At 38.9% G+C, this 12,723-nt stretch overlaps 1 protein-coding gene across 8 annotated transcripts in view; it reads left to right on the top strand.

Annotated features, from left to right (window-relative positions):
• Window positions 1-12,723, top strand: part of Fhos (Formin homology 2 domain containing) — a 202,318-nt gene that overhangs the window by 102,060 nt on the left and 87,535 nt on the right. The gene's annotated exons all lie outside the window — the stretch shown is intronic.

Below are 12,723 nucleotides of genomic sequence, written 5' to 3'. Positions count from 1 at the left end.
ATTGCTATCATAATTGTTATTATTATTATTATTATTATTATGATTTAATTATTTGTCTATTCATTTGTTTATTGATTGTATTATTATTACTATTATTTATCTTTACTTATTTATTTTTATTTATTTGTTTTTTATTTATATATTTATCTATCTATTTTTCACTTTTTTTTTTGTTGGGGACGATGGGGTTGGGAGAAAAAATGAAGATAAGTTAAACGAATTTTGAGAATTCATGAAAGGAGGGAACGGAGAGGAAAGGTTCGAGAAGCACAAAGGATTACAAAGGCGGAGCATGCCGACAGGAGACCTTTTGGTCCTTAACTAGGTCGGATGCGAAAAAAATATAATAATGATAAATAGAAATTATAATAATATAAATGATAACAAATAAAATAGATAAATGCCCTTTCTTACACCAAGCAAGAGTCGCTTTGTTTTATTTTCAGTCGTTTTCCTTTCTCCATATCAGATAAAAAGACACATTCGAATCATCAGCGACATTTTCTCTGCTCTTAGCGCTTTCATGCACCACGAAAAAGTCGCTAAGTTGCCATCCTTTCTTCAGTCGTCTCTGTCCAGAGATCAGCCATCCTTAAAGCTGTTGGATCATATTTGCAGCCAGCAGCTTTCGGTAAGGAATTTTATATGCCGGAGGAATATATTTCCTCCAGCATATCAAGTGACATTCTAGGTAAACTGTCGAGAAAATAAAATGGTTTGACATAATCATTTTACGGCGGAAAAAGTGCTGGAGGTAAGCGGTACCGCCGATTAATTGGAGGCTGGAGGAAAAATAGACCAGTGTGATAACCCCTGTATCCAGCTCTCAAACGTCTCGCCTCCGTCTCATTATGGACTGGACATTCGCACGAGGAAAAATAGCCCAGTGTAATAACCCTTTTAATCCCTTGTAGCAGACACCACGTCTGTTCACCTCCTTTTGATGATGGACTGGACATTCGCACGAGGAAAAATAACCCAGTGTGATAACTTGCAGCAGACATCATGTCTGCCCGGAAATAGTCGGCCGTGTCTCCGTGCTCACACACGTCCTACCTGCAGCACTAGTGCCCTTTCTACCCTTCGAGTCCCGAGCAGTCGAGCAGGTTTCCTGGATGCCTTTAGACCCCAGCATCTCCTGCATTCCAGCAGACTTTTCCCGGTGTCTGGACCCCAAGAAGAAGACGTGAGGAGGAGTGCTCCGTCCATGGAATTTATTTAACCGACATTTTAGGAGGGTTTTGTGGCGTCAGTAAGGGTTAATGACAAAGCTCCTGTCACATATACACGATTCGAGTGAGTTCGTTTGATTCGAAATGACTTCGGTTACGATATTTTATTTTTTTCGAGTCGCCAAATGCCAAGTCCTTTGCGTCATAGATTGAGAAGTTGAATGGCGAACTCAGTGAGGTTAAACCTATACTAATATTAGACACGTTGTTGAATTATCCTTAGGGAAGTTTGGAATACTGTAATTGAAGTCGTCTTCCATTTTTTCTTTTCAAATTCACAACGTTTGACGAGAATCTTGAATGTGTGAATGGGTTTGAAAATTCTGCACAAAACTTGGTAAACGACATTTCAGGAAATCTAGTGGCATCTCCACAGGTCGATGACCGCATGAATCTGCAATAAAAACATTCAGTCCATATTTTAGGGATTTCGTGAATTTCCTGCAGGTTTTCGATTTAAAGAACTGATCAAATTCATATTTTGGGGGATTTTACTAACATACCTATGGAGTATTAGTTGCTATAAACGTATTCGATTGATATTTTAGAAACATTGATGACATTCCGGTGGATCAGAATCTCCTAAGATTCTTTTATGGTTCGAGAACAATCTTTATTTAAAAAAAATCATATTTAACTTCTGTTCTCCCTTCGTTCTGATTCCCTTCTTAAAAAATTCCTTTGTCACCGCTTCGGTGAAACGTTGACTCATGGATCGAAATACTTGTTATTAATTTCGTACCTTCCGTACTTTTTGTGTCTTGGGACTCTGCCGATGCAAGAGTCGTTTCCATTCTATTCTGTCGACATACGTCTTATTTTCCTTTACTTTCCAACCGTATTCCTCTCTACTGCAGTGCTTTATCGATGTTATTTCTGGTTACTGCTGAACAGGTAAAATGAAATTAACAGATGAATAGATAAGTAAATAGATAAACGAGTAAATGAATTGAATAATGAATCAATAGAAGTGATAATTTCATTTCCTCTTACCCGTCCATTTTCTATTATGTCCGTTCGCTTTCCCCATTTTCCTTTCTCCTACACTTTCGCACGTTTTCTTCGTTTATTCAATCTTTCGTTTTCTAAAGTTCATCAATCGAACTGTTTTTTCTCTTCCTCTCCTTCCACTTTCTCTCTCTCCAGTTTCTCGCTCCTCCACTTTCACTTTTCCGTAATATTTCCTCTTTTATTTATTTTTCTTATTATTCTTTTTATTCTATTTTACTTTAGTATTAATTATTATTATTATTATTATTATTATTATTATTATTATTATTATTATGTTCTTTTCTCCTTCCGTCTCTACTTTTCCATTCTCTTGTGTTTTCCTCAGTTCTGTTTTCTCTTGTTTTCTGTTAAGGTGGAAGCACACTAGGCTATGCTACTTGCTTTCGCTACTTCGTTTGAGTAGAAACGACTTCGGTTACAATATTCTAGACTTCCGTAAGAACATCTCAACAATGTGTCTAACATTCGTATTCCAGATTTAACTTTAACTTTTTGTGTTATCCTCGGCAATTTGCATTTATTATTTCGAACTATGTGTTCTTGTCATTATTTGCACATTGATTCATTGCCAAATAAAGTCTATCTATCTATCTATCTATCTAACTTCTCTTAGTTTGTCATTCAGCTTCTAAATATACGGCGCAAGAGTAATTTGACATTTGGAAATTTGAAAAACAGAAGTTCGTAACCAAAGTTGTTTATAATTAAACGTAGTATCAAAAGCAAGTGGCATGCTAGCGAGAAATGCTTAGTGTGCCGCCACCTTAACACGTTTTATTTTTCTTCTAATTTCCTCCTTACATTTTCCTATTTCCCCCCTCACTTCTCCTTTGTGAACGAGTCGACAATATCAAAATAACTGTGCGGGACGTGTTGTTTAAAAAAAAAAAAAAAAAAAAAGCTGCCTCGAACCGGTGGAGATGGGTCAGAGGTTTGCATGGGAGCTTGTCAGGATGATGAGGTCCATTATACATGACCATGACTACTTTCCATGCCCCAATTGGCAATTGCCAATTGACCCCTTTCTCCCCCCCCCCCTCCCGACACTTTCCCCTCCTTTATAGTCTCCCCTTTCTGTTCCTCTTCGGTCCATTATGTACTTTCATCTTTTCCTCTTCTCCTCGTTGTCCCTCTCTGTCTTCCTCACCCTCCTTGCCTTCCCATTGTTAACCACCAAAAAGTGTATTGACTCTATTGTATGCAGTCGATACTTTAAGCGCTTTAGCGACACCCCACGGACTAGAGTTAAGCAACATTCACTTATAATCAAAGGCTCTCCACTCAAAGAAAAAACAAAAGATAGAGCGAGAGAGACAAAGAGAAAAAGAGAGAGAGAGAGAGACAGAGAGAGAGAGACGGCGAGAGAGAGACAGAGGGCGAGAGGAATGTTGGTCACAATGAATCCTCCACTACACCTCCGTTCTGCCACGGCCGTCCTCGAATCTTTCCTTCTCTACCTCTCCATGACTCCAGCTCTTTGTTGCGTTCTTGTCCTCATGGATAGAAGCGCTGGTTATGGATGACAAAATACTCTTCCTTCACCCCCAGCCGATTCGTAACATGGTGGTTTCCTAAGTTGGTCTTTCTTTTCATCTTTCCCTTTCTGTTGATATTCTTCCACACTCTGGTCATATTCTCTTCCAAGTCGCCCTAAAACACTGTTTCCCGATTTTTTTTTTTTTTTTTTTTTTAGGCGACCCCAATATGACCCTCATGGTATGACCGCGACCCACTAATCTATATGTGTTAATATATATGACTAGTTGTTGACTAGAAAGTAGGGGACAAGTATATAATAGATATATGCGTAAGTAAGGTAATGTAAGGTTATAAAAGACAAAGTTAACATCATCATGGTTATTGTATTGAATTCATATAATTTTGTAACGAAAAAAATTATCATACAAGATGTCTTGGCGACCCCAGGGTTGGGAAACAGTGCCCTAAAATATTACCTTTTGATTGTCTATTCTTAATTTAGTCAATATTCGCCTCACTAATATGTGGAGGATCGTCGTGCATTTCAACCGTTCCTTCCCCCATTCCAGTCCTTCCTCTCTCTCTCTCTCTCTCTCTCTCTCTCTCTCTCTCTCTCTCTCTCTCTCTCTCACACACACACACACACACACACACACACACACACACACACACACACACACACACACACACACACACACACACACGCGCGCGCGCGCCCACCCGCTCATTCCTTTTGTATATTATCTGTCTGCCGCTCTGAGTAGCGCTTGCTCAGCAAGTCTGGTTATAGGCTTTGTCGTATTTCCTCTCTCTCTCTATCTTCCCCTTTCCTCCTCTAATTCATTTGATATGATTTGTACTTTCCCATCGACATAGATCAACGACTGAAAATTATTGTATCAAAATATGTTTATGGTGTTAAGTTGTATGGAACAGGGAATGATAGTTTGATTCAACTAGATGTTCAAAAATGTTTAGATGAAAACACGGCATTAGCTTGAAAAGTGACAAAGGAAATCTTACTTAAATAAGTTGTGCTCGTAGGTATAATATACACGCCTACAAATATTTGTGACTTTTTAAACCAAAATAGTGTTAGGAAGACATTCATGTGGTTATTAGTAACGGCCAAATCATCTCAGGACTTCATTTCTGCCATAGAAAAATAAAATAAGAAGCTAGAATTTATAGCACGATTATTCAGCCTCAAAGGTCCAGCTGTCATCGACCAATTATAATTAGTTGATCATTAATCTGCCCACAAATGGAACAAATGTTTTACATATGGTCCCTGAATCTCATTAAAATTACTGACAGATCGCCTCAAAACTGATACTGTATGAGGAACAAAACATACGAAAACGCCTAAAGGTTATTAAAAGAAAAACTGGGATAAGACTTTTTGTGGGTAAATATCTTGAAAGGAATTAGTGATATGCGAATGGAGAATATTTTCAAACTAAATAATAACCAGACGAGAAATGGCCTCTAGGTGTCACTACAGGAAGTTGGAGACTTTAATGTTCCAAAAATAATTTGGTCAAACGCATAAGCAAAACATTGCTAATATTTTCCAACTATTTCGTTTCCTGTCTGTTTATGTGTTTGTTATATACTTACTTCATCTTGTTTCTTCTTCCATACAACCTCGTTATGTCTTTATCACACTGGGCCATTTTTCCTCCAAATGTTGGAGCAACTTTCGGAAAGGAATCGGATATGATGGAGGAAAATCATTTTCCCCCAGCATATCAAATGACATTATGTAAACTGTTGAACAAACAAAATAGTTTGTCATGGTGATTTTACTGTGGGAAAAGTTCTGGAGTTAGGCGGTACCGCCGATTAATCGGAGGTTGAAGGAAAAATAGCCCAGTGTGATAACTCCCTGGGACCAAAAAGTTCGGGTTTTATGGTTTGCCATTGTAATCCTTCACAATCCGTCGCAACAGTTCCTGAATTCTTCTCGTAAGTTCTCCTTCATATCTTCTTCTTAAGAAAGCATTGCACATGCGCAGGCAGACAGGAAAGCAGGCAGGTTATCGGCAGTGATGACCAGCAAGCTCGGAACAGAACAGTTTGTTCATATGAGGGGGCGCGTGACCCGTTTCCCAGTTGTTGCAGCGTTGTTGCATCAGTGGTGAAAGTCCGTTGAATAGGGGGCTGGGGGGGGAGTGGAGACTTTCGATACCTTAATGCTGGAGACGAACTAAGACGATGGGATTGTGGTCTAGTTACTCTAAATGTGCCTAAATTTAGTGCAGTTACTGGAGTGGGAGAGGGATGGAGGTTAAGGTGGATTTGATAAGTTATTAGATTTAGGATAACCGGGATTTTTGTGACAAGCGAAACGTATGCAACAGCAGGTACTGTGAGGGTGGTCGGAAGGACGTAGGATTTTCTATTACTAGTCTGCCCCTGCTCTTCACTATGATTAATACAACGGTACCAGAACTCAAGGACACGAATGCTTATGCCAGGTATTTTACGAGTAGCACGAATTACAAGCCGCCGAACTCCTGCTGATTAATTCTCGGTTGTAGGTCTGCAATCTGAATGTCGACACGCACACAAAGCTCACCCGAGAGTGGGGGAGGGAAGGGAGGGAGGTAGCGTGGCCGTTGTGCCGTCGACAAGCCGGGGTTCCACGGCCATAGGAGGCCGCTTCACGCTAGACGATCTCTTGTAGGACTTCCTTGTGCGACCGGGACATGCTTGAGTGGAAGTCCAAGTATGTCAGTACGATATGGCCGTATGTACTGCATACCTGCTTCCGTACGTTGGCCGAAAATGCACGCCGTGGCTGGCTTTCTGTAAATACGAAAATTAAACTACTTTCGCGAAACATGTAATGTACTTTTGACATTCCTTAATGTATATAGTGGTGCATCATCAGTTATTTTATTCTTTATGTGGCATATTTCATTAATGAATGGAGTATAAAATAAAGTGTGAAAAGCGAGACCATCTCTCAGAATACCTAAAATTTCGCATAATCGCTCTCTCTCTCTCTCTCTCTCTCTCTCTCTCTCTCTCTCTCTCTCTCTCTCTCTCTCTCTCTCTCTCTCTCTCTCTCTCTCTCTCTCTCTCTCACACACACACACACACACACACACACACACACACACACACATTATTTTGATTTGAAAATATCGAACCAGGGATCGTAATGTTCCCAGTCCTCGATTTAGTACCCTGGGCTACAACAGTGCCCCAAAAGAAGCGTCGAAGCAGTCAACATGACTGGCACCTCCAGAGACCATTCGAGCAACGAAGGTGAAACCCACAATTTCAACGAGCCGGTTTTCGACAGATTGGAGAAATTAATTTCCTTGGAAACTGTATGTGAATACGATCTTTGGCACATTCGTTAGTTTACCAAAATTATTTTAGTCATATATTCTTGTAACCCACTTCACTCGCTTTATTGGTGTTCGGGAGATGTCTCGTTTTATTATCAATCTTTGGTAAATTTTTGCCTTCCGTCTCTAAGATTTGGTTCAGACACATATTAAGATATATAAGGTTGGAGTAGAAGGAAGTAATCTCAGGACAGAGCTTGATAAGTTTTAATCTTACGTTTCGGGTATAACCCCTCTTCAGAGACTACAACAACTCCTACCTTATGGACTACTATCAATACAGACTACTTTCATATTAAGAAATATTTTGTTTCGTACCAAAATATATTTCAATAGAGAATAGAAGCAATATTAGAATAGAAGCAAAATTGAAGGGAAGTGAGTAGAAACAACTTCAGTTACGATTTTTTGGTTTCCACCTTTCCAAATGTATTAATCTTGCGTCTTATACTGAGAAGTTGAATGACGAACTAGAGAAGTTAAACCTAAAATATGAATGTTAGACACATTGTTGAGATGTTCTTACGGAAGTGTAGAATATTGTAACCGAAGTAGTTTGTACTCAAACGGAGTAGGAAAAGCAAGTAGCATGGTAGCCTATTGTGTCACCACCTTAGTCACGGCACCAGTCATGCGGTTGATAAAAAGGAGAACAAATGTGGAACAACACTACTGGTCGATAAGGAACAATGAATATTCTCGATTATGATTACTCAGAGGAACGGTTGAGATAACACTAAAGGGTAGAAAAACGACAAGGAAGTAATTTGCAGACAATTGTGCTGCAACTTATCGAATGCACTGTGAATGTCGAGGGCGCCATGACTGAAAGAGAAAGGCAACTGACGACAAATCAGGAAAGACACCTTGTGAGGATAAAGTTTATTGGTACAACGTTCTGCTCGCTCGAGATTCGTCAACGCACGTGATGTATTTATGAAATACGAATGAGAAAAACGTTGAATCATCAATAAAGACTTCGTCGTCACATTTCAGGATCACAGTTGAATGCAAAACAAAAGAGCAGCGGATTTCGTGGAGATAATCCTATTCTGGTGTTCTGAGGGTATGGAAAGAGTCTAAGTAGATGAAGTTAGTGAGGGCATAACATAGCTTACAGGAAAGTGCTGAGTGTTCTGGTGGAAGGGCAGTAATCGTAAAATTGCTCCACCCCTGAAATGGAGTCTTTGTGGAGGAGTGGGAACTATTCCTGCCTCACACGCTGGAAGTCTGGGTTCGTTTCCTAGTCTGTGCAATAAGTGAAGTCACACTTTCATAGCTTCCCAACCATCTTTACAATGGCGGACGTCAAAGATGCCGTATACAAGTGTTGCACTTCTGTGTTGGGATCTGACCAGTATGATCGAACTGATTGCATTAGTTTCAGATTCTGTTCACATCCACAGTGATTCCAGTGCTCGACATTTTAAATGCACCCTCCAGATACCCGACTGACACTAGGCAGGTTCTTGTCAAAAGTTCTGAATTTGAGTAGTTAGCAAAAGACTTTACTTAAAGTATTCTAGACTTCCTAAGAACATTTCATTAATGTGTCTGACAACTGTACAAGTAAACATTCTCAGTTCGTCGTTCAGTTAGTCAGTATATGATACAAAAGTAATTTGATATTCGGGGATTCGAAAAACAGAAGACCATAACCCAAGTCGTTTCTGCTCAAACGAACTCACAACAGTTGGCAACAATGGACCCAGTGTGAGGCATCAAGCTGGATCAAAATTTACCAATGGTAAAATATAAATATTACTCCTAGTAATATTTATATTTTACCATTGGGAGGAAAGAGGGTAGAGGGGAGTGGAGTATGTAGGAGATGGAACTGGTGAGAGTGGTTTCTATGCCTTTGTCTTTTGGCTACCTCCCGTGTAAGGGGGAAAAAGCCTTTGGTATATGTATGTATGTAAGATATAAAGACTCCAACGTCCTCCAAGTAGGTCCCAATTGCTGTACACTTTTACTTTCTCCTTCTTAAGTAATTAATGAATTGATATTACTTTCGAAGGTTAAAGGGAAGTATAGTTCTCTAAACATAGCCATTCCCTCAAGATAAATGTTGGAATATCATCAAATCGTTGTGGATTACAAACATCATTTTTGAAGAGCACACTGTAGATATTTCTCTCGGTGATAATACGAAAGGTTCTCTCCTCCTTATAAAGAGGTGGCTGAGTCAAAACACACGCCCAACTCATGAATATTAAAATACACTTAACATCGTTACGTTTTCGGCTCCTTGTACATAAGGAGTAGATTCATGGTGCTAAAAGTAATTAATTGAGAATCGCCGATAATAGTATTGGACGAAATGGTGTTAGATTTATTATTAAGAATGCTAAATTTACTTAGTAAAAGAATGAAAACAATAAATTGGTAAATACGAATAAGGATTAAAAAAGTGGTAAATAAAAAAGAACAAATTCCGTAAATTGTGAAAGTTGTTTTTTAGATAAAGACCAGGAAGGTACAAGACTTAGAGTATAGAGGTCAGTGCTTTCTCAAATTACGAAATTCCACTTAACCTGACAACCTACAATTCCTTATAACAGTGGGAACCGAATGAGGAGTTGGGAAAGAAGATTGCATCCAGTCACGTTACACTTTGTGTCGTGTACGAAAAGACGAATGAATATACTAAAATGAAAAAACCCGCTTGTAATACGGATCGGAACATCAATATAACAGAAACGACAAGCGTTGAGATAGTCTGTAGTTTGTCCGCTAAAAGAAACAAAGTTATTGTAAATAAACCCAACCGGACTGTGTCGGTTTTGGATCCTAGGTACGATTTCTTTGGTACGATTATCGTTCAACGATTATCGTTCAACGATGATCGTTCATGGCTCAATGATGATCATCAAACGATTGTTAAGAGCATTTTTTTTTCTCTTTTTTCTCTCTTTTTTTTTTTTTTTATGTAGCTGTTCTGCTTCCAGCTGCAAAGTACGAGACTGATCATTCTAACCCAACCTACCAACGCGCTTACCCAAATGTGATGCCAGGTAGTAGGATGCGTGTCGCCCATCATTAGCTACTAATATAATTGCACCGAACAAAATCTACCGAATAAGCTCATTGGTAACGGCTCCTTGTACACACAATTCTCCATTTATTTTCCTACAGACTTGAACTTTCTTTCCCGCAAAATCCAATCTCACGAATGCGGATTATCTCTCCTAAAAATCCTTATCCTAATCCTGAGCCTGTTAGGTATTTTCTGAATTGATCCAGATTATGGAGAGAGAATATGAAAGATGATAAATTCCGTGAAAGAGACAGGCATCTAGCGATAAGTAACCCAGGAACAGTGAGGAGAGAATGAAGGCTTCACAAGGCATCTTGCCTATAAACTATGAGAATACTAACTACTTCCTCCTTCGTTTTCTTTAGCAAGGATAGGTGTGTTCTGATAATTTACTGGTGATATGGTGTTGATGTTTTTGTGGCATGCATTCTAGAACATCCACTAGATTTGTGAAGAAGGTTTTCTCTATAGATGAAGACGTATCGATGAAGAACCGTGTAGACAGACCCCCAGAAGATCACGGCGTTATTGGTATCCTATTAATATTTCCATCTTCGTGTGTTTGATTATTTCTCCCGATTATCTCGTGTGTAGCTATAGCTCTCCGTTTCTTCATCACCAATTCGTCCTTTTGCTAAGTTGACCACAGTTTCGTCAACGTAGTTTGTTATGTGCCATATCAGGTACGTTATGCTTGGTGCGATCAATAACCTTCCATAGTCAATGGTGGGTGACTTGAATCATACCCGGTGTCATATTTGGGAAAATGCGTTGGTAGGTTCGGTGAAAAATATCAGCCTCGTAGTACTTTGCAGCTCGAAGCAAAACAGACCTATTCAAGAACAAAGAATTGGTACTCTAGAGAATCGTTTGACGATCATTATTGAGCCATGAACGATCATCGTTGAGCGACAATCGTGCCGAATAAAGCGTACCTTTACATGGGAAGTTTTCCCTTCAAACTTCCTCCAAGGATGTATCCATTCGTGACAATAATTGGGTATTGGGATTCAGTATTTGTAAAATCTTAAAGTACCTATTATGAATGTGAAACGAAATGAAACAAATCGCTATATATTTTTTAGTTTTCAAAAACATCTAATTCAGTTCAGTTACAAAGTACAAATAGACAATCGTTAGTATAATAAACATGTTTATTTGCGTTCACATTGTCGTATAGAGTTCATTAAAAGATATATTACCCAGTTAGCACCATCAATCATGATTTGTTTCTTAAGGACGCTAGACAATAGCGATTTTCTGCGCTCCATTTAAATACGATCTTGGATTTCTGGAAGTGTACTGAAGACCAGGGATGGGCAACGCTAGCACGCGTACCAAAATCGGCACCTGACACGGTTGATCTTTTCAAGTCATGTGATTGTGGAAAAAATAGGGCAATATTGAAAAATAAACAAAGTGTGATAAGAAAACAAACCGAAACCAAGAACTTCAGGAATTTATATTTATTGGCATTCCCATATCGGGAAGGTAATGACTGGCCATAAATCATGTGACAGTAGCATGGATATGTAAAGGTACTTTTTGCGCGCGGGGCTCAGATAATATAATCAATCTGTCACGGTGTGTTCCAAATGCTGCCGGTTGCTGTTGAGGATAATTTTTGTTTTATCACCTTCAGGGCTCCACGGAAGTCACGGCAGGTAAACTAACATGACGGTATCAAATGATAAATTGCCCTATATGGTAGTCATGCCTGTGAATAAAAGAAAACGCAACCCTCTTTTCCCATTTTCTGTCTTGTTGCTGAATTATTTTTATAATACTGTTTTTTTCACCCAGGGTGTTATGTAAACGTTCTTAGATACCTTGAGATAGAACATGATGGAAGTGGATACCTAACTTCAGGGGTATCACACTGGGCTTCCACGGGCTTCACCAGCGCCGACAGTTGAGAGTTCGTTTGAATGAAAACGACTTCGGTTGCAATATTTCATTTTTCAAATCTCCAAATATCAAACTATCTTTCTATCATACATAGCAAAGCTGAGATTGCAAACCCATACGAATGTTAGACATACAGTTGAAATGTTCTTAGATAAGACTAGATCAGGCGAAGTCATACTCTAGTTATTCAAATGGAGGTTATACGTAGGATGTCGAAGGTTAAATTAGCCCAGTGTGATAACCCCTTTCACCAGTGTTTCTGAATTGGTTGCAGAGGATAGTGCTACCCATCTCATTCTCTAGTTACTTTTTGAAAACTTCTGGGGTTTTGAAAAATCATCGACTCCATTTATTGGGTTTATATCTCGCAAGGATATGGTTTCTGGAAATATACTGTAGAACTTAAGCTATTTGTACTAGGCCTGTGATCAAATTCAATAAAATAAATTTTATGAAAGGGGTATTCAACAATTCCACAAAGTTCGTCAATGTAATAATATCGTTATTAGTGTAGGTAAGCTGAGAATGAGAAATTGCAGTAGACATTAAAAAAAAATTCATACGAATTTAGCCGGTTTTTTTTTTTTAAAGCTCATGTTACTTTCACGGGAAATGGAGTCAGTGGTCTGAAATCTTGTAAATGTTTCTTTAGTTCGTTCTACATCTCTGTAATTCTCCCTCTTTATAACAC

The sequence above is a fragment of the Oratosquilla oratoria genome, chromosome 28, assembly GCF_046742065.1.
Source record: "Oratosquilla oratoria isolate Oo_2021 chromosome 28, ASM4674206v1, whole genome shotgun sequence".
Taxonomy (NCBI): domain Eukaryota; kingdom Metazoa; phylum Arthropoda; class Malacostraca; order Stomatopoda; family Squillidae; genus Oratosquilla; species Oratosquilla oratoria.
This window is presented reverse-complemented; position numbering and strand designations above follow the sequence as displayed.